The sequence below is a fragment of the Pristis pectinata genome, chromosome 21, assembly GCF_009764475.1.
Source record: "Pristis pectinata isolate sPriPec2 chromosome 21, sPriPec2.1.pri, whole genome shotgun sequence".
Taxonomy (NCBI): Eukaryota; Metazoa; Chordata; class Chondrichthyes; order Rhinopristiformes; family Pristidae; genus Pristis; species Pristis pectinata.
In genome coordinates, this window is record NC_067425.1 from 17020005 (window position 1) to 17044042 (window position 24038).

Genomic DNA, 24038 nt, shown 5'->3' on the forward strand with positions numbered 1-24038 from the left:
ATAGGAAAGGCATAGATGGATATGGGCCTAATGCAGGCATATTGGATTAGCATAGATAAGCATCATGATCGACATGGACGAGGTGGGCAAAAAGGGCCTGTTTCTGTGCTGTACGATTCTATGATTCTTTGATTGTCATCAGACAATGAGCATATGGCACAGATTGCTGTCAGCAGCACAATAAACAATTGAATTCGCACCCATCCACATCATGCCTTTGCAAGAAATCAATGTGCTGCGCTTAAAATCACAACAGATCCCAGGGAACAATTCCATAATTATAATCTGATTATTTTATTTTAGAATTCAACAGCTATTAGAAGCCACTCAAGGTTTGCTCTTGTAGCTTATGATGTAACCTAAACCCTGATATTACTGCCCTGCAGTCTAATCATTTTCATAAAGTCCATTATTCTTCATTTAAAACATTTAACCTAATTCGATCAGGAATATTCAAAGATCCCCTATCACCATAAACTAGTCATTAATTTAAGCATCAGACAGCTCTGAATATCCAAAGCATTCTCTGGGAGTGCTGATGCTCAGCTGATGCTAATAAAGTCACCATGTCATGACTGAAAACATTTTTTTCTAACTCCTTTCCAGTGCATTTTCTGAACTCATACATACACCTTCACTGAGGTAAGGTATCCCTAAAAGAGGGCCAAGTCCCTCAGATGAGGTGACCAAGGTGCACAGTGTGTTGGTGCACTGCATTTAACTGATAGCACTTCATTAACTAGTGAGTAGTATGCTTCTCAGTTGTAACAGATAAACAGACCCAGCGAAAATATAGATTGATGGCAAATGCCCACAAATTCAATCAGACAATGGGAACATACAGTTCATAAAAAGGTCAATATCAAGCTAATTTTAAAAGTGACAATTAGACTGCCACAAAATGAATAGGGAAGGTTGTTTTCAATCATTTACCATTTTATTTTGCATGTTTAAAGTGATCATATCTACGCACCATATCTAATAGGCTTTTTTTCCCATCCTCTCCTTTACATTATGTGGAAAATCTGGCACAATATACAATGGGGTCAAAACCAGGTCGCACTCACCAAGTGTGACAACAGCTTCCAACCACTGTAAATCATCCCTGACTGTGATCAAGCCCCCACAAGAGTAGGCCAAATTGTGCCAGTAAAACTCTCAAATCAGCTACTGATAATGGCCTTGGGATAGCTCCCATTGTCAAAATAAGTGTTTTCCTTTGATCAGCCAGGATGGGAAATGACATAAGCCTGAAGGTATAGGCCGTGACTAGGTAATACCACGGGCAGTTCAAATGTAAACGGATACTTGGGGCTGGATAATGGCTTTGTGCTCTGATAACTCCATCTCTATGTCATAGGCAGTCAGAGAGAGAAAACTATTCTACACAAATAATTTCTCATTTCATCACAAAAAACAAATACTATTTTCAGTGTTAACTGCAAATAACCCTCGCTGTAATTCTCAATAGGAATGCAAGCAATTATGCTGAATTATTCTATAGACATGCTGACTTATAAATGTCAAATAAGCAGCAAATTTATTGCCTGCTGCATAGAGGCTCATATCCTGCATGGGTCAAGGGTCACACAAAAGAACTACATGACCTTGCACCATTTGTTGTCTGCATACCACTGCTGGAAGAATTGTTTTATAATTGCCCATTTTATTTCTACAACAAAACAAATCTGTCCTCTTTAATAAAGTGTATAGAGTAATTATAACACAGTTCAGGAAATATATTTTTCAGAAAACTGCTCTTGCTGGTTAATTCAGTGAAGAAAATTAAATATCATCCTATTATCCAACAGTTCCTGCTCTAGGTCATATTCTGATGTAAGGGCCAAGTTTTTGTTTTTTTTGGCTGTCATTTCACGTGTCCATAAACTTGAAGTTCCCAATGTCATGTAAGTGCATCTAGGCAGTCAAGGGTAACAACTGAATTTTTATTCAACTCCTTTTTTTCCACCTTCTTGATCTATTTCTGGTAGAGAGCAGTGGAGGGAAAATCTTCAGTTAAGGATTACAAAGAGATAGTCCCTCTCCCCATATTAAGAGATCCATTAGGAAAAATACACTGACAGTAAAGCACCAACCAGACTTGGAAGTTTAGCTCTCTTTCTTCCTTGCATTCAATGAAATGGAACACCCCTGCTAGGTAACAAACAAACACACCTTTGTTGAATTCTTAAGTACAGGTGATTCCAGTGCATATACCACCAGCTAGAATGGGAGCAGCCAGATATTAAATGGAGATTTGTTTGCACAGAGGAAGTTTGCCTTCCAGAAATGTCAGTTGCCCAATGCTTATTGATACATATTGGGGATAAGGGCTTCACCAGCAAGGTTAGCATTTATTGTCCATCCCCTGAAACCTTTGAGGAGATGAGTGATCACCTTCAAGTTCTGCACTCTCTGTGGTGAAACTACTTCTCCAGATGCATTAGGCAGGAACATTCAGGATCATGACCTAGCGAACATTTAGAATCCCAATAATCTAAATACCCAAACATAAATCAGAACATCAGAGACTGTGCTCCGGCCATGGTTACTACCTTTACCATTCAGGCTGAGATCAGCTAATTAAAACAAAGTTTGAATCTCAGACTCTCCTATCTGGGATGGGGAGAAGATGGGGTGGGAGAGGTTTACCACCACACTAGGAAGGTTACAGCACCACCTGGAAGAACTACTTTCAGATCCATGCATTGTCATTCAGGAAGAATATATTGGCCTTGGATGGGGTTCAACAGACTCAAACCAGGTCTACAATGATTAGATTATGAGGACAGAGTTGCCTCAAATAGACTTATATTTCTCTAGTATAGGTAATTATGAGGCTTCAAAGTACTTTAAATGATCAAAGGGTGGTGGCAGGGACCAGAACAAAAGAGATTGTTCAGGGGTGATATGAGAAAGCAGGTTGGAATCACCAGAGGTAGTAGAAAACTGGAATTGACTCCCCCAAGAAACTGAGTGGGTCATTTGGAAATTTCAAAATTAAGATTTCTGTTTCTTCATTATGCAGCAACAATAACGGGAGATGGAAGTAAGGCACAAACCTGCTGTGGCCTAACTTGGTGGAATATGGCACAGGGATGTTCCTTGCTATTGGCTGGAAATTTGAATGGCACCTATTTTTATGTAGTTAAAAACAAATTGTAGCCTTCAGAGCTAATGCAAAATTGCAAACTAAGATAATCAGGAATCTGGCCGGAATCCAATATAGAACAGTACAGAGTGGTTTACACCCACAAACAAGTGCTAAAATAGAACTAGCTCCATTCTCCTACTGATCCTTCTCAGTTTAGCACAGGTCCTGATATTTTGCTGTGTAGTAATTAGTAGAAGGCTGCAGCTCTTAAAGGCACGCTCACTGTGGCAGCCAGACAGCCAGCAACACACAGTGTGATTGCCATGGAGGAGACAGAGGTTGCAGGGGCAAGGGGTCAACTCTCTTGTACACTCAAAAGGACTTGCAAATTCTGGTCAATGAGATCCCTGCCAGAAGTGGGGTGCAGTGTGCCAGATGGGCCAGTTAACCTGCCAGCTAAATCATAAGAAGAAACTGGCAGCAGGTGGTGACAGTGGTCTCCCCCAGGAGTGAGAATCCCCACACAAATGAGCAAGGCTCAGAGACATTTCTTGTCCTCACAAGGTATGCTGCGCTGATCTGTGCACAACAGTTGACTTTTATGAGGAGGTCCAAGTATTTTAAGCAAAGTGCCACTCATCAGGAAATACGGAGATGTTGTGGAAAGCCATCAACAACTGGAGCAAGGATTCACTCATTCATGTGTCATGATCAGGGAGCGTTGTGTCACCTGGGCTCACCAGCTGATTATTGGTGCACCATGTTCATGGTAATGCCTGGAGTCTGAAGAGGGTCACTTAACTCGCACTGGGGACTCCGACTTTGCAGGCAACTTAGGAGCAGTCTCTCTATCAGGGGGTCTCTTCCAGCTGGTGCCGACAATGCCTCCCCCCCCACCCCCGCTCAGTAAGGAGATGAACCTGAGGATGCTGAGCTGGGGCATCCCCCTGGTAGCTCTGTTGTCCCTCTTGCTCCTGTTGCTCCTCAATCTTTACCTCATGTCTGTGTCTCTTCCGTAAGCATCAGCTGCTGTCTTCAGTTTGCAAGATTATGCCACACGCAGCATGCCACAATGGAATCTCATCCTCAGGATACCAGTGCCATTTCCACAACAAGCCTGGTACTTGTGTGGCTCTCACTGTATCTGCACTCAGCTCCTGTGGTCAGAGATCACCCTGTTGTGAGGGGCCAGGGAGCTGGAGGCTAGCCCTTGTCCCCAAGGGTACATCTGTTTGGACAATACCTGCCACTGAAAATGCCCAGCAGTGCAGTCTCCCTCAGGATGAAATGCCTGCTGAAAGTATGGCATTTCCCTTGATCTACAACAAGTGGCACATTGAGAGAGTGAAAACCCTTCCTGTTGAAAAGATTTGGCTTCTTTATTTGAGCCCCGAAGAGATGGGAAGCCAGCAATGCGGCATCACTGAAATCGAAGTAGATGAAATCATCTTTCCATGAATTCAGTGCTTGGGTGACCTCTCTGGTGGAGCAGAGAGCATCAAGTTGGGAGAAGTGGTAGAAAGCTGCTGCATATGTTTGGAATGATCCTGTGGTAAGGAAGCTGAGAGTCAATGCTCACTTCTACGAAGTGAACAGCCCTGGCATAAAGGCTGAAGTTCTTCCTGGGGAATGTCACGTACCTCAGTGATGAGAGTCTTGGAAAACCTAAGCTTGCTAATGCATGGTTCATCAGAGAGATCCAGGTGGGGTGTATGTTGGAGTAGGTTCTTCACTGATGGCCATTTGTACGTCTCCTGCCCTGAAGTCTCTGAACTACCTGAGTAGCCAGTAATGGGAGTAATGGGGTGCTGTCAAAGATGGGGCATCCATTCATTCAGCTCAATGGTGGAGGAAGAGCTCGCCAGTAGTAGTAATGTGCTCTGTGCAAGTTGGGAGGCACTTGAGCAGCCTACAGTCTCTTCTGAAATTGCCCAGTCAAGTCTCCCAACGTAGGTAGGGTGACCTGTAAAATAGCAAGTAGAGCAACAGATGAGTTCAAATGAGTTCATTGTTGTGATGTGGAGGTCTGAGCTCCAGTTTATGGCAGTATGGGTGGTGGAAATGGGCTTTATGCCAATAATGAAGTGTTTACCTAGTACCAGGAAGAGGTCAGGGGTACTAAAGTGGATAATGCATGGAAGGGCCTAGTCCAATAGGATTTCACCCAAAATGATCTCTCGAACAATCTACTCCAGGTAAAATCAATTTTTAGACCATACAACCATAGGAGCAGAATTAGGCCATTCGGCCCATTGAGTTTGCTCCACCATTCAATCATGGCTGATTTTTTTAACCCCATTCTCCCACTTTCTCACTGTAACCCTTAACACCTTTACCAATCAAGAACCTATCAATCTCTGGCTTAAATACACCCAATGACTTGGCCTGCATGGACTTCTCAGGCAATGAATTCCACAGATTCACCATCCTCTGGCTAAAGAAAATCCTCCTCATCTCAGTTTTAAAGGGATGTCACTTTATTATGAGGTTTTGCCCTTGGATCCTAGACTCTCCTACTGATGGTAACATCCCCTCCATGTCCACTCTATCCAGGCCTTTCGGTATCTGGTAGGTTTCAATGAGATTCCCTCATTCTTCTGAACTCCATTGTGTACAGGCCCAGAGACATCAAACACTAAGGCTCATATGTTAAGTCTTTCATTCCCGGGATCATTCTTGTGAACCTCCTCTGGACCCCTCCAGGGTCAGCACATCCTTCCTCAGATAGTGGCCCAAAATTGCTCACAATATTCTAAATGCCAATGCCTTATAAAGCCTTTTTTTAATGATTTCCACTTAAAGTAGGTGCTACACAATCCAATTTCCAGGCAAAGGTTCCTGGACATACAGGAACAACATCTCTTCACCATTTTGCAACAGTACAAGTTTACTTCTTTGAGCAAATTACAATGGTCTGGTTAGCTAGTTCAGTGCATTGGCAAATAAGTGATCATAGCAATTATTGTGATTAGCAGCTCATTCCACGGCAGTTGGACCAGCAAAGGTCAATTGATCCTGTTAATTTTTAACCTGAGGTTGATAATACTTTTGATTGGTATAACTCTAAAGATATTGGTAAGAGGCAGGCATATAAAATTAGGTCACAGATCTTAGTTTGATACAGTGGAAAGAATGCTGGCTGCAAGTAGAGCAATCCCATCAATCTCATTCCCCCTCTCCTCATCTCCCTGCAGCCCAACTGCTTATTCTCCCACTCCCTCTTCCTTTCCCTCACGTATGCCCCTTTAATCAACTCCCCTTTAATTATTTTGCCACTTACCTAGACTAAGAGATAATTTACTGTAGCTAGTTAACCTATCAGCATATCTTAGGGTTGTGGGGTGAAACTGGAGCACCTGACAGAAATCCATGCAGTAACAGGGAGAAGTTCACGCAGTCAGCACCCAGGTCAGAATCGCACCCAGGTCCCTGAAGCTGTGGGGAAACAGAACAAACCACCATACTGCCTAGATCAACCAGGAACTTATTGAATGATGGAAAGGGTTGATAGGCTAACTTCATTTAACCTTTCCATCACTGAGTGAAAGTTTCTCCTGAATCAAAATATTCAGAAAACCACAAGAAACTGTAGAGAGTTGTGGACACAGCTCAGCACATCATGGAAGCCAGCCTCCCCTCCATGGACTCTGTCTACACTTCTTGCCGCTTTGGTAAAGCAACCAGCATAATCAAAGAGCCCACCCACCCTGGACATTCTCTCTTTCTCCCCCCTCCCATCAGGCAGAAGATACAAAAACCTGAAAGCATGTACCACCAGGCTCAAGGACAGTTCCTATCCTGCTGTTATAAGACCATTGAACAATCCCCTAGTATGATAAGGATGGACTGTTAATCTCACAATCTACCTCGTTATGGCCTTGCACCTTTTTGTCTGCCTGCCCTGCACTTTCTCTGTAACTGTAACACTTTATTCTGCATTCTATATTCCCTTGCACTACCTCAATGTGCTGATGTGATGAAATGATCTGTATGGATGGCATGCAAAACAAAGTTTCTCACTGTACCTCAGAACATGTGACAATAATAAACGAATTTACAAACTTACACTAATGACAAAGGCTGGACATTGAAATTCTGGAGACTGGAAACACCATAAAAACAGACAAGTATTTGTCCTTGAAATCCCCCATTTAACCAGTTATTGATATGAATCATATAAGTGAGGACCGATACTAACAATAAAGTAGGGGATTCTTGCAAGCAGTCTAAATTGAAGGTAAAGTCACCTTAAGCTGCTTTCATGTGCCTCCTAGTGGTGAGTTACACAGTGCGTGTCTGTGTTGTAACACAGCTGCTCTGTGAGAAGTGCGGAGGAGCTCAAAGAGAGAAAAGTATAATATTGCTGCAGAGATTTTCAGATCATCAGAGAATCGGAGAGTTATAGATGATAAATCTTCATTGTTTCACTCTTCAGTCTGATACTTTGTTATTAATCTTGTTTCATCAACTAATATGACGGGCAAGAATTGAGCTCAACAAACTACAAAAGCACAGGTGTGCATGATCTTGTGGCATAAATTATGATAATGCCATTTCATTAACAACTGAATATCTATGGTAATAATTGTTAATCAAGTAGCTGAGGCCCTACATTAATAATCATCCAAAATTTCCCGACTGGAATAAATGTCAGAATGTTTCCATATCCTGATGCAGCAGTTTTGTGGGATAAGGGAATATGGAGGCAAGATGGCTAAATAGATTGGCTATGATGTAACTGAATGACAGCAGGGTCGAAGGGCTGAATGGCGTACCCTTATTTCTATTTTCCCAGGGTGTCTAAATGCAATAGAGACTGAATCAATACCCAATGCAAAATATTCTCCTTCTTTCGGTAAATACAGTATAGAAACAATACTGAACGGACAAAGACCAAATGGACCTGGATAAATGTGTAAAAGGAACATGAATGTAATTGTAAAGTAACAGTGTAGGATGTAAGTTAGTTTGTACAATTCCACACTTTGTTAGAGCAATTAGCTCTCTGTACTGAAACTGGCATCACCTGTGGCAACAACAAAGTAAATTGGTTAGCTTTACCAGAGTTGACCAGAGGAGGAACTATTGAAAAGGAAGATTTGGATTTATATTGCTTCTCTCATGACTCCAGGATGTGCCAAAGTGTATTACAGCTAATCAAGTACTTCAGATACAACGTAGAAAATGCAGCGTCCAATTTGTATAAGTCCCACAAAAACTATAAGGCAATGATCAAGTGATTTGTTTCTTGTGGTTTTGGTGAAAGGATAAATATTGGCCAGAACTCTCTTATTCTCCTTCGAAATAATGTGATGTATATTGAAAGGACAGACAAAATCTTGGTTGAATGTCTAACTAAAAGATGACGAGCTCAAAATTCATCCCTGCTCAGTACAGCAAGATGTGCTATATAGTCACATCAAACCTTTGTATCTGGAATTTTGCAGACACAGTGCTATGTGTTGATATGACTACATTGTAGATTTAGTGCAACTGGCTGGGCATGAACTTGTAGACAAATAGCTCTGACAGGGAAGTATCCCTTCAGTACTCTACTGGAGTGTTAACCTAGATTTTGTACTCAATTCACTGGATTGAAACTTGACCCGCATCCTACAGATATATGGGTGAGGCTGCAGTCAACATGGTTCTGTTGACCCTGACTTTGTCAACATTTGAGTCATTTGGTTCAATGGGTTCTCCAGGTCAAGGGTCTGGCATAGGATTACTGCTGACTGCATACAATCCTCCAGTGTGGCCAGAAACCATGATAAAGGTAACAGTTCATACACATGCCAGAAATTTCTGGTTGCGATAGATAGATCCAAGAAAGACACATAGATAACCAATATGGAGATGCTCACGATGAATGGGGCAGACACGACAGCAAAACACATTGATCATGTTGAGCCAATCACAACAGCATTTAAAATAAAGAATTGGCTTTTATTAGCTTAAATTCTGCATTCGTCATCAGCAGAAAAAAAAACAGCTTTAGCTCTCCGACAGGAAACACAATAGAATATATATTAGAAATACATGGAAGCCCTATTGATCCTATTACAGTGTTTTTTTTCTCCACATGAGCAAACAGACAATTACATTTCCCCAACTCATCCCTATATTCTCTCATCAACCTTCCTTGAAGAAGAGAAATTAAAACTGGGAAAATTCTGAGCATCAAGCTTACTCAGAAAGAGGCAGGTCCCTTAGGAGAAAATTAAAAAGAGGGTTCCTATGAAACCTACTGTTGTAAAGAGGTTTAGCATTGGAAAATGCACAGGGATGGAGGTTTCATTGAACAAAGAACATGGTGCAGGTGAGAGGGAACCAGAAGCATCAGCAATAGAATGCATTACAGCGAACACCGCAAGGGAACAGTTGATGAAGCAATGTTTTCAGTGACTAGTTCATTCCCTTCTTAAGTCAGAAAAAAGCCCTTCAAGACAAACAGGCCTCATTACTCTTCACTACTTCCTTGATTTGTATAGCCAATCTCTAATAATGAACTTCTGAGGCAATGAAGGAAGGTACTTATAAGAGTCACAAAAATAATGGCCCGGAATTTCCTTGTGAGTCATGTGCAAGAACCCAGCAAGAACTTCCTTGCAGAAATCACTTCAGTCTTTATTGTCAATACCATGTGGAACAGAAAGCCTTCTGGATATAATTCCCAATAATTTCTGGGACCAGAAATGCTAAAAAGACATTACTAGCTGGTCAAGTTGTACTCCCACTTAACAGAATGATGTTCAGAAACATTCACAATATGTTAAATTGTAATCACACCTAAAAATTTATTAAAAATAAAGCACTTAAAACATTATAAAAATTAAAAATAATTAAATAAAGTCAAATAATTGAAAAAAATTGTCCTTACACTTACCTAGCTCAATCACAACTAGTCTTCTCCTCTGAAATGAAAAGGCTTGCATTTCCTGTCTGGTTCAAGTTCTCAGTTAAAGTGCTGGATTCCATGAGGAACATGGTCAGCAAATCCTCAGCCAAGAAACCTGAGACTTCCACCTTTTGCAATGGAGTCCCAGACTCCCTGACATGAGGACAAATGTTGTAAGTTCCACTTGGAACTGTCAGCACTTCTCAGGGAAATCAGGGCCATCAAAGGTGAAGAGGTGCTGATGATTGTTTAAACATTAGTGAGCTTGAAATGAACAGAACTGGTGGTTGCTATCAGGCAAATAAGAAAGAGTGAGTGTCTGTATGCAATGACTGTGAGAAGTGGTATATTGTTACCTGCACTGCATCTGAATTCTGTGGAGATAGTGATCCAAAAGCTGCCAGTTTCAGAAAAGTCCCACCATGCCTGGTGGTTTCTCGAGTTCCTTTTGGAAGTGAATTTCCCTCATGATATTAACCTCTTTCATTTGAAGGCCACAAAGATGCCAAGGGTTTGACTGTGCATCAAGCTGACACTGATTCTTGCTCATTGGTCCAATATATGAAATTCCTGCAGAAAGGAATGCTGTTCTCTTTAAGCTTGCATTCTAGCTTTAAATTGGTCTTTGCTGAACACCAACTCTGGAGGTGGGCAATTCCCCAGCAGGTCAGTGAATCAGGTGAGATGAAGTAAGCTTTGAGAGTCACCTGTTCACTTGTGGGAGTTGATGAGACTTGCACAGACTCCAATACTAAACAAAAGCAACCCCAATATGAAAATAGTTTCTGTTTCAACCATTAATCTGAGGAATGAATCCTTCAGCCTCACAGCATCCTGTACAAAGAAGGTCTTCCTTCATACATGTGCAAAAATTTTGTACCTATGCCTCCTTAGCCATACAATGTTTGGAAATGGTTAGCTTCTATCGGCTCTGCCTCCACTTGCCAAACAAGTAAAGGACATAGTAAATTGTGATTATAGAATAACAAACGTCCAACTTAAGAATTCATTGCATCGATTGAACTTCTAAAGCACCTGTCTCATTGGCAACCATCAGCAAATTTCTAATGCCTGAGGTACCTCATCATCCTTTGACTTTTCAAGTTTCTTTCAATACTGTGTAAGATTTTGACTCTCTCTCATACAATGTTATTTGGACAGTGCTGCAGAATAATCCTGTTTATTAGCTCACAGAGAAGTGACAGTCACTGTAAATATCAGAACACAATTACATAAAATAGATATAACATCTGTAACAAATAGTATGAGGTGGCTGACTAGCAGCAGGCCAGCTTAGCCTTGATAGTTCACGATAGTGGTCTTCTTCTCCTTGGTCGTCTTCCAAAATAGGTTACGGTGCTAAACTAAGATTATCACTGGAAACTCTTTGAAAACCTCTCTCTTTCCTCTCCTAGATTTTGCTCTGTGCTGCCTGTAATTATGGTTGATTTTAGGGGCAGAAAAGGCCCTCAGTTCAATCGCCGATTTAGATACAACCTCAATTAGAGTCATAGAGTCATAGAGTAATACAGCACGGAAACACCCAACTCATTCATGCCAACCAAGGTGCCCACCTAAGCTTGTCCGTATTTGAAGGAAGACTCATAGCAAGATGGCTCTCTTAACCAGGGCATCTTTCCCAGGACATGGATCTTCTTGTTTAGGGTTCCACCTAATGTCTGAAGGGCAGTTGGTTAAACAAAAAGGGTTTAACCGTACAAACTCAACCCCTTATCAAGCTTTCTCAAAACTTGTTGCAGGAATTGAATATCACTGAGAGTGCTGGCAATTATTGCCCATCCTTAACTGAGGAGACAGTTAAGAGTCAACCACATTAGTGAGTTTGGAGTCATATATATGTAGATCATACTGGGTAAGGGAAGTAGATTCCCTTCCATGATTAACATGAGTGAACCAGGTTTGTTTTTATGACAATCTACCAGTTTCATGGTTACTATTACTAAGACTATCTTTTTTTAATAAAAAGTTTCAGATTTATTTAATTATTTGAATCAAAATTTTTCATTGACATGGTGGGATTCAAACTCATGTCTCTGGATGCTGCTCTGAACTCATGTCTCTGAATCCTTGATGCTAGTCCAGTAACTTAACCATTATGTTACCACACCAGAGGATTCATCACCACGCCGATCTATATTTTCTGGCCTTCGTCCCTGCTGTACTAATAACTTCTGCGAAGAATTTCACACTGTAAATTCCAAGACTAAGGAGATATAATTATGATGGGTGGTCAGTACAAACTGACACAGATGTACCTAGTCTGTGTGGAAGTGTATAAGTGGGAATTGACCTCCACATGCGAACCTTGATGTTTTAGTTATAAGCCCAGTGTGTTGGTTATAAATCGAACCTTTCTTATTTGCTACAATACTATTTATAACACATGATATTGTACAGCAGACAGCTACAACTTTGTAGATCTCATGGATATCTATTAATTTTCTTCTACCCTTGATCTGAGCATCCATAACATTGATTAGCAAGACTTTGGCAAGACTCAGGTATGGATTGATAAGTGGCAAGTAACATTTGTGCTACAATAAGGTCAGGCCGTGACCATCTCCAGTAAGAAGAGCCCTAACCATCTATACTTGATATTCAATGGGATTACCATTGCTTTGTCCCAAATCATCAACATCCTGAAAATCACCATTGTCCAGAAACTCAACATGGCTACAAGAGCAGGTCAAAAGCTAGGTATCCTCACCTCCTGATACCCCAAGGCATTTCCACCATCTACAAGGTACAAGGTAGGACTTTGATGGAACACTTGCCTGATGGTTACAGTTCCAACAATGCTCCAGTTGCTCAACACCATTCACAACAAAGCTGCCGGCTTCACTGGCACTCTAACCAATCATTCCTTCCAGTACTGGTTCACAGTGGCTGCAGTCAGTACAATCCACAAAACAAACTTCAATTACTCACTTCGGCTACTCCAACAACACCTCTACAACTAAGGACCTGGGCAGCAGGTCCATGGTAATGCTACCAAATGTAGATTCCCCTTAAAGTGGCTCACTTGATTTGGAAATAGGCAACAAACCTCTGGCATAATTATTCTCAACACTGTTGCCCCACAAGGCTGTCCTCAGCCCCCTACTCTACTCCCTATACACTTATGACTGCATGGCCAAATTCTGCTCTAACTCCTCTACAAGTTTGCAGATGATACCACCGTTGTGGGCCATATCTCAAATAATGATGAGTCGGAGTACAGGAAGGAGATAGAGAGCTTAGTGACATGGTGTCATGACAACAACCTTTCCCTTAACTTCAGCAAAACAAAACAACTGGTCATTGACTTCAGGAAGGGGGTGGTGCACATGCTCCTGTCTACATCAACGGCGCTGAAGTCGAGAGGGTTGAGAGCTTCAAGTTCCTAGGAGTGAACATCACTAATAGCCTGTCCTGGTCCAACCATATAGACGCCATGGCCAAGAAAGATCACCAGCGCCTCTACTTCCTCAGGAGACTAAAGAAATTTCGCATGTCTCTTTGACACTCACCAACTTTTATCGATTCACCATAGAAAGCATTGTATCTGGATGCTCTGCCTGAGACTGCAAGAAACTGCAGAGCGTTGTGGACACAGCTCTGCCACATCTCGCAAATCAGCCTCCCCTCCATGGACTCTGTCTATACTTCTTGCTGCCACGGTAAAGCAGCCAGCATAATCAACCTGCACCTATCCACCCCGGACATTCTCTCTTCTCCCCTCTCCCATTGGGCAGAAGATACAAAAGCCTGAAAACACGTACTGCCAGACTCAAGGACAGCTTCTATCCTGCTGTTATAAGACTATTGAATGGTTCCCTAGTACAGTAAGATGGACTCTTGACCTCAAAATCTACCTCATTTTGACCTTGCACATTATTGTCTGCCTGCACTGTACTGCACTTTCTCTGTAGCTGTGACACTTAACTCTGCATTCTGTATTGTTTTACCTTGTACTACCTCAATGCACTGTGTAATGAATTGATCTGTTTGAATGGTTTGTAAGACAAGTTTTTCACTGTACCTCGGTCCAAGTGACATTAAGAAACCAAAACCAAAACCAATGTTGTTAATTCTTCATCATTCTTCACCGATAGCACAGTTAGAGTACCTTCAACAGAAAGACTATACTAGTCATGAAGGCAGCTCACCATCACCATATTGGGGGCAGTTAGGGAAAGGCAATGAATGCCAGTTTTGTCAGTGATACTGAGATCCAGAAACCATTAACAATTAAAAGTTGGATAACCCCTGCAAGGCTGCCACATGCAATGGCATACTGGGATGGTGACACCTTGTGCAATGCTCCTCCACCTTGTTAGTCTGTTAAAGTAAGTCCTCTCCCTGGAACAACACCTCTTTAGTCTTTGAGCCTCTTATACCTGCTTCACTCCCTCTCCACTGTGATGAAGCAAACATTGGCACAGCAAGCCCCTCCCTACTGTTCACCAATATCAATACCACAGTGATACTTCAAAAACCCACCCCAATTAATTTGAATCAGAATCAAACACTCACTTTTCTGTCAATCTCTTCCCAGATGCATAATTGTGTGCGAGTTCATTAAATGCTTTAACAAGCAAAAAATTGGCTTTCTTTTTCCTTACTTTCATTAATACTAATTAAACCATCTTGGAGAGATAGAATTTTTTTCTACTCAACATTAACATGATGAATATTCCATTAGCGTACCTATATTCTGTGAATTTTTACGCAAATCCACTTTGTAGTTAAAATGAGCATTGTCCAGGATGTCTAGTCTTTGTTAATCGTGGTTAGGAATTGTTGCACTATAAAACTGAAGAATTATAACAAAGAATTTTTTCCCCTATGCTTAAGTTTCATTAGTTGTGATTCTTTAAATAGGGAGAAAGTGAGTGATGACGATGATGGCAAAAATCATAGGACAAAGTGGGCAGCACGGTAGCATAGCGGTTAGCACGACGTTATTACAGCGCCAGCAATCAGGTTTCAATTCCTGTTACTGTCTGTAAGGAGTTTGTACGTTGTCCCGTGTCTGCGTGGGTTTCCTCCGGGTGGTCCGGTTTCCTCCCACATTCCAAAGACATACGGGTAGGTTAATTTGGGTTTAAAATGGGCGGCGCGGACTCGTTCGGCCGGAAGTGCCTGTTACCACGCAGTAAATAAAATTTAATTTAAAAAAAAATTAATTTAATATAATGCCCTAGAATATTCCTGAGTGTCTTTAGGATAATGAAATCCAGATGCAATAGGAAAACAAATGAGAAAAATGACATCTACTACGACATGAACGTGGTTCATCAACAAGGATCCGGGGCGAGTGTAGGTTCTGTAGGAGCTTGGTGGCCTATTCTTGCTCCTATTTTCTTGTGTTCATTCCTGAGGTGAAAATAGAAAATATGTTGGGACACAACATAGCTTAATTTCAGCTGCTTTAAGTGTATCAGTAGCTGGGATATTCTCTGTGTTCCACTTTTGGTTGTTCAAAAAGAGGAGAAAATCCATTGAAATGTGAGCACCAGAATAAAATTGTCAATGTTGTGAAAAATAGTCTGCTTGGGGCAAACAAGTAAATCCTAAAATAAGCATTGTACTTGCTGCAGGGATTTAGGAAATCAGCATCTTAATGCCTTAAAATGTTCTTATACTGCAATGGCAGCTCAGCAGGAACACACATGATCAGCTCATGATTTGCATTTATATCCCCGCAAACACAATTACAAAGCGCATTTATCTTGGATTTAGTTCATTCAGAAAACCTTGGAAATTGGAATGTTTTTACCAGTATAGTCTCTGGTTTCACTTGTGTCCTTGAGTGACTTCAGTGATCAGGATCCCCCAAACAAAAACCCAATGCATGAAAAACCAAAGTAAAAACACAAGGACCTATAGTTTGAAACCTTTCAGGTTGAGCAAACCCTTCTAATCCATCATGAAAGTTAACAGGAAAGACTGCACTGTAAAAAGACAGCAATCCACCCACATTTGTGTAATCCCAATTGGGCAGTGTTAATGGTTCTGGATGAAGACGATAAATTGACAGTGAATAACAGCAAGTTTGTAAACCTAGAGTGAATTGTTACAGGATGATCCAATAGGTTGTATTTTAATTGTGCCCGCTGATTTGGGGGTGAAAATAAACATCTTTGTGCACGCAAAAATTTGATACTAAGGAACCAGTGGGTGATGAAAAGGCTAACAGCAACAGGACATGCCAGAAGATTGATGCGTCTGGAACAGACATGTTACCTGATGCGAATGGACAAATTATATCCCAGTTGATCTTGTGCTATGGGGCAAGCATTTTCAAAGGAGGGCCTCATTCCAGTACTCTGCTGCCTCTGTTGGCTGAAGGCAGCAGACAATCAATGTTTATAAAACACTGAAACAAAACCAGTTATAATTATTTGAAGTACAATCTTAACCTTTTCCAATGCACTTCTGCACTGATTCAATATAAGCCAGTTAAAAAGAAATCAAATAGCATGGTCATATAGTGACTGTGTATATCAGAAATTGATTCAATTCTCCAATAAAGTTGAATCAATTTCTGTAAGTTGATGTGTTATAATCTAAGTTTACAGGTATCTGATAAGAAAGCCAGTTCTTACATTTACTTAGAATGCCTCAAAGATTTCACAATAGCCAGAAACTGTCTTCTTTGGCAGAGAAATTCAGAAGACAGAGCAATGGCTAAATTAGACCCAGGTATTTCGGGGCTGATTTAGACAGGACTCTCCCACATGCAGGCCAGTGAAAAATAAATAAATTCTCTTTCCTAAAAAAGCTGTGGAGGCTGGGGAAAGGGGTTCAATTGAAAACTTCAACATGTTATTGTAAGATTTTTGCTCTGCAAAAGGATTAAGTTTACAAAATCAAGAAAGGTGAATGGAATTAAGATACAAAACAACTCTGATCTAACTTAATGTAGAACAGGTAAGAGTGGTTGAATAGTCTGTAGTTCTAAGTTCCCTCAGCAAATCAACTACTGAAATGTATTCATTGTTGTTTTGTGGTTGATGTATGCAATGTGCAAATCATCCTTTTAGTCATTTATATTCTCCCCTACCTTTCACCTAATCGTCCCTATCTTTCTTTCCTCCTCTTCTGCATCTTAAACTTAATCACTTTGTATTTTTTTGTTCTTCTAATAAAAGGTTTTCAGTCTGAAACATTAATTTTGCTTCTCCACTCTCGCTGCATGTCAAGCTCTTTCTATTTTATTATTTCTAAATTCCAGTATCTGCAGAATTTTATTTTTATGTAAATTGTTCTTTGCCTTGCTTAAAACATGAGTATTTAAATGTCAATTCTTGGCTGCAAAAATTGGGAAAGCCAAGAGTGTGAAACGCACTATACAAACACAAACATTTTCTCTCCATATAAATGTTAATTATTATGCAATAAACAGATGATGATTGGATAATTATTAAAACCTCAGTCAGTACATCATGCTTTGACTCTGTGACTCAGATTTGATTGTTAGTATTCAATCTAAACTCTACCAGTGGTTAAAGAGGCAATAGCAGTGATCCATCCAGGGATTCATAAGATGCTCAGGTCTTGATCCTATGACTTGTGCATTAGAATGAATTAATTACTGGGTTACAAACTTTTCTTGATAAAATCTAAAGGCTTTCTAGTCTGAGTTTCATGACATCACATTCTTTCAGCAATACCACCAACTTTGCTGTTACCATTTTTGCATAACAATCAAAGATATACTTTGTTACATTGGTTTGCCACATTATGATAAGAGGGGGTAAGAAGTACACTACATTCATATAAAATTCCCCTGCTGTATTTTTGTACAGAGTCATTAACTTATTTATTTTGAATAGTGAAATACATTCTTTAAAATTACAGAGAAAGTCTGAAAACCCAGGTGCTCAAATTTGGCATAAAAATGCAATGATTATAAGTGCGACCATTTTTTATTGGCAAAAGGTTTGTCATTGCAGCAGGGATATTGCCTTTGCTGTAGCATTGGAGGCTGTTTAAGATATATTTCTCTCTGATAGTTATTTTTAATCCTGTTCAAAGGAGATATCAAAACTTCATCTTTCTTCAAGGAATCAAAATTAATTGAAGAGAATTTGCCTAGGCAGAACAGCAGTGTTAGTACGCTGAAGGCATAATTTAAAAAAGACTTAAACAGCACTTCTCACATCCCTTTCAGAATCTCGCAACAATGATATACCATTGTAAGGTAGGAAACACAGCAGCCAGTTTGAGCACAGCAAGGTCCCACAAAAGCAATAATATAATGATTAAATCATTGCCTAGAAATTCATTCCTGGTTGGTCGTGCTTAACATACCTATGTTGTACTTGATCTCTGAAATCCATTCCATTGTAACCTATTCTCTCCCACCATTTCCATCCTGACTCCCCTACCACCCTTCTACACTACAGATAGTTTACAATAACTGATTAAGCCACAAACCAGCACAACTTTGAAAGGGGTGAGGAACTCAGAGCAACTGTGGAAAGCCCAGGCAGTAGGAGGGAGAATATGCAAACTTGACACTGAAAGCACCGGAGGTCAGGATTAAACCTGGGTTGCTGAAACTGTGAGGCAGCAGCTCCACCCACTGTAGCACTGTGCTGTCAGAAGTGGACAGTGGTGTAGTCTGTTCCACCTAAGACTTGGATCTCAAACAACAGGAACTGGTAGATCTTTTTGAACTAAAGGTAAGTTTATGGGGAAAGGGTAATGGCACTAGAAGCTGGAGGACTGAAGTGGCCTTTTCCTACTCATTAATATCAAGCATACTTTAAAGTTGTAACCACATGGGAGAGATAATCTTTACCTGCTGGAGTTTTATTCATTTATTATCAAATTCATCAGCCCTCGTCAATCTGTATGGTAAAGATTCTGACATTATTGGTAACTTTTTTTGAAAGGAAAGAATGTGGCAAAAAAACAATACGTGAGTATTCGCCTCATCACAGGATTTGGGGATGAGGCTTTTCCGAGTCGATGAGAGTGGACCTGAGGCTGTAGACAAGGATATGAGGCTGGAGGGCAGCTCTGGACTAATACCCGGAATGGCAGGTTGTCTGATGTAGAAAGGTTGTTCATCCAGGCATATATCTGCTGGAGTGGAGGGCACTTGACTGAAATATACATGGATCTTGATGGGGTGGATGTGGAGAGGATGTTTTCTCTTGTGGGAGAATCTACAACCAGCAGTCACTGTTTAAAAATAAGAAGCTGCCCATTTAAAACAAATTATTCTCTGGTAGGGCTCTGAGTCTTTGGAGCTTTCTTCCTCAAATGGCGGTGGAAGCAGAATGTATGAATACTTTTAAGGCAGAGGTAGATAAGTAAGGGGGGTGAAGAGTTACCATGGGTGGACAGGAAAGTTAAAGTGCATCTGTCAAATGAAAGAAGTTGAAGGTTACAGTCAAATCCATGATGCAATTAAATGACAGAACAAGCTTGAGGGGCTGAGTGGCCTACGCTGCTCCTAGTTCATAGGTTTATATGTACTCTGTTCTCCTGAATCACTCTTCTGTACAAGTATCTACGGCACATCCAAATGGAGAGGAGCTCCAAAATAATGTGGCCACGCAGGATGTGAAAAGATGATGGTCCGGGAAAAGCTCAGGATCACCAAGCTAGGGCCCTTCGTGCCTTCTGGCTGTTGCCAGAGATCCAGCTATTGCGTCGTACTTTCTTTCTGATCCTACCTTTGCAATGGTATTCACCAAGGAGAAGTACATGGAAGTTAGTGAGACCAGGGAGGGGTGTACTGATATTCTATGGTATATTGATATCGAGGAGGAGGAGGTGTTGGGTCTTCTGAAGAATATGAAGGTGGATAAGTCCCCAGAGCCTGATGGGATCTATCCCAGATTATTAAGAGAGGCAAAAGAGGAGATTGCTGGGGCCCTGACAGAGATCTTCATATCCTCTTTGACCACAGGTGAAATCCCAGAGGACTGGAGAAATGCCTATGTTGTTCCTTTGTTTAAGGGACAAACCATCGAAAGCCTTACATTAGTGGTCGGGACATTATTGGAGAAGATTTTTAAGGATAGGATTTACTCATATCTGGAAAAGTATGCTTAATAGGGATAGTCAGCATGGCTTTGTATGGGGAAGATCATGTCCTACAAACTTTACTGAGTTTTTTTGAGGATGTGACGAAGATGATTTATGAAGATAAGGCAGTGGATGTTATCTACATGGACTTCCGTAAAACATTCAACAAGGTCCCCCACGGCAGGCTGATCCAGAAGATAAAGGCACAGGGGATCCAGTATTTATCATATACCCCAATTGCCAGTGGACTGAGTGGCTTCCTGGGCTATGGCTGGGGACATTTATGAAGCTACATAAAGGCTCAATGAATGAAATGACAGATAGGCCAGCCTGGATAACTATGGCAGAGTTTCTACCCTGAAAACAAAAGTAAACCAGATGAGTTTATGCCAATTAATAGTTTCAACATTACCATTTTATTTGAACCTACGTTTTCCAAAATGGGTTTGAACTCATGCCTCTGGATTATTAGTCCAGGGCATCTATTTATCTATAGTTGACTCCTTGAACCCCACTTTTTCCTTGCTGTTAATGCTGTGATGACAGAGTTGGATTTCTTTTGGCAACTAGGATTAATATTGTTTTTAGTCATGCTATTATAGTTCCAATTCAGCCGCACCCATCTTAAGGCAGTTCTACCACAAGACACTGTTGTCGACAGTAGCTGTACAATTTCTACTGCTGTTGTCAGCACTAATTATGAATAGCAAGGGGACTGCTGAAAGTGATAGGAGAACAATCCTGCCCCTTCTGGCTGCACAGGAGTATTTTGTTTTTAACTTGCAATTTTTTAAAGAAAAACTGTCTGTCACTCCTTCGTTTGTGGCAGCCAGGTTCAGTGCAGAGAAGACCCGGATCCCAAGAAGCAACCTAAAGCAGGTACTTAGCCCCTAAGTTACTGCCAGAATAATACCTCTCCCACATCCTTCTCCCCATATTGGTGGAGAGGTGAGGTCCCTCAGGATTTCTTTGGTAAGTGGGACATTAGTTCCCGAAACGGCTCCTTGTTTAAGTTCTAATTTTTATTACATGGCAACAAATGAGTAAGAGGCAAAATTAGGACTTATGCCAGCTCAGATTTCTTCTCCCAAGGAAGAATTCCTGGAATGATCTTCTAGTAAGGTAATGGAAGAAAAAACTTTGCAATAACTGTCTTATGAGGATCAGTTGAGTGAGCTAGGGCTTTTCTCTTTGGAGAGAAGGAGGATGAGAGGCGACTTGATGAGAGGTGCACAAGATGATAAGAGGCATAGATCGAGTGGACAATCAGAGACTTTTTCCAAGGGTGAAAATGGCTAACATGAGGGGGCATAATTTTAAGGTGATTGGAGGAAGGTATGGGGGGATGTCAGAGGTAGGTTTTTCACACAGAGAGTGGTGGGTGCATGGAATGCACTGCCGGCAGAAGTTGTGGGGGCAGATACATTAGGGACATTTAAATAGCCACATGAATGATAGAAGAATGGAGGGCTATATGTGAGGGAAGGGTTAGAACAGGATAACATGTTGGCACAACATCGTGGGCTGAAGGGCCTGTACTGTGCTGTAATGTTTTATGTTCTATATTCTATGTAATGTTGCAAGAGATAATTGGATGATTTGATGTAAGGATCGACACAATGGTTTGAACCATAACTACAGAATCAAGGGGACACCAAAGCACAGAAAAAGGCCATTCAGTCCATTGTGCTTTGTGCCAGCCCTTTAGAAGAGCTATCCAATTAGTTCCCTGCCTGTGGTATTGTTTCAATAGCCCCACAGATTTCTCATTTGAGAATATAAATAATTCCCTTTGAAAGTTGCTATTGAATCTACTTCGACTACCCTTTCGGGGAGTTGACTCCAGATCATAACAATATACTGCGTTAAACTAAAACCTTTGTTGATTTCTGAATGCTGTTATCACATGCTTTTCTTACCAAAATGAATGCTGTAAATGCTGCCTTTTCAACCTAAATGAAAGCAGTAAAAGCTAATGTTGATGTAGTGTTCCTTGCCTTAGATATGTTACCTGCAGTGGTATGGTTAATCTCATGGTTATTAATTATACCCGGAAGCTGAGTCTGACACTATTAATAACCTATCTGTTTTAAACACAGAAGTTAATGCTCTACACCTCATTAGAACATGGCCCTTTTAATTCCCCACATGATCCCAAGATACAACATGGTACGGTAAGGGATCAAATAATCCAGTTATAAAGATTAATACTGAATAGAAAGCAGGGCAAACTATTTAAAATGGACTATAAAATGTTTGCAGGGGAGGTTTATAATTTAAATCTGTGATTTGAAGTCTGAGCTTCAGGTACTCTTTATAATTGTGCCAGGTATAATTTTCTGAGCTGGGATTCTTGCATAGGGGTAAATTTATCACAAAATTAATCAGTTCTAGAAATGAGGTTGGCCCTTAAAATGCACATCAATTTCAGGAGGACTTGTACTTTACCCCTTAGCACTGTTGACACTTTTCCATGATAATGTAAGTCAGATTTACACCAGATTAATAATTTAATGCCAAACAAACAAGGTCTACTGTATCAATACAAGTACAAATGCACGTAGTTAGAATACAAAGCTATTTACTCCACATTCCCACTAATTTTGTACTCCTGGGTTTAAACTAAATTGAGTTAATATTAAAAGTGTTGGTCATCAGCAACAACCCCCAATGTGGACCTCAGAGCAAGCTAATGTTCTCCATGGATGTCCCCATTTAGGATGTTGTGTCCTGTCGTCAGCCATTCGGATCTGGGGGCCCCGGGATCCTGCAACACTGATACTGCATCAGACTGGTTCAGCAGCCAATAATACTTCACACAGACAGCAAACCAGGAAGGAACCTGAAAGACAAACTAAAGATCATAGTATATGCTTGTAATTAAGGTAGAGGGTGAAATATTGTAAGCAAACTCTAAAAAAAAGTAATGCAACATTTATTTGAGAGGTTCACAATCCACACATATAAAATTAGCTTATTTTAGGGTTGGAGGTAATGCTAAGTATACTATTAAAAACACATTCACACCTAATGCACCAATGAGCAACATTTTCAGGGAAACTTTGAAATCTCATAAATCTCTTAAATTTCATTACCTGCAGATTACATTGAAGATCACTTCCAGAGGAGGAGCAGGGAATGTGCAGAGAAGGAGCATGTGCCCATTCTGAAAATGGCTACCAGTCTTACAGTATAATGGTAGTTTCACTGCCATTACAAGTGCAAAATCCAGACCATTATTACAATGTTGTAGAATGGAAACAGCTTCAAGTGCTGCAAAGCAGAGAGAACCCAGCCTCTACTCTACTGATGGCCAGATCATGAGCTGCATTAAGTTTGTTTGAGGCAGACCCGGGCAGTGGAAGAATGGCATGATCTCCGCACATCTCCTGTTGCTGGGAATTTCCACCTGAGCCCGGACCTCACCCTCAGCTGATAGAGTGTAAACAGGGACAAATAGCATGAGCCTTAATGATTAAAATAGAAGTAGAGATAACTGGAATAAAATCATGTAGACTGGGTTAGATATCAGAGATGTTTTACAATAGCATTATTTTTATTTGACGGTCACCATTTCATGACCCATAAAAGGTAAATGGGCTCCAAGTTCTAGAGAAAAAAAATCCTGCTTAATATATGTTCCCTTCTGAGGTTTAATCCAAAATTAGAAGCAATAGGTTTAGAGTAAGGGGTAAGAGGTTAGAGGATGATTGGAAAGGGAAAACACTGCTTGATTGGGCGTAGAGGCAGGTACTCTCACAGTTAAGGAGTATCTAGGTGAGCAGTTGAATCATCAGTCTGTAGAAGGCTAGGTACAACTTCTGGTAAATGGAATTACTATAGATAGGTACTTTATGGTCGCCACAGACCATAAAGTGGGCTGTAGGAATCTACAACAAAGACTCAACATGAAAGTGCATCTCCCAGAGATTTTAAGATGAAAGATTCTGGATTGCTTTATAACCAAAATCTTTTGTTTGACAGATACACTCTAAC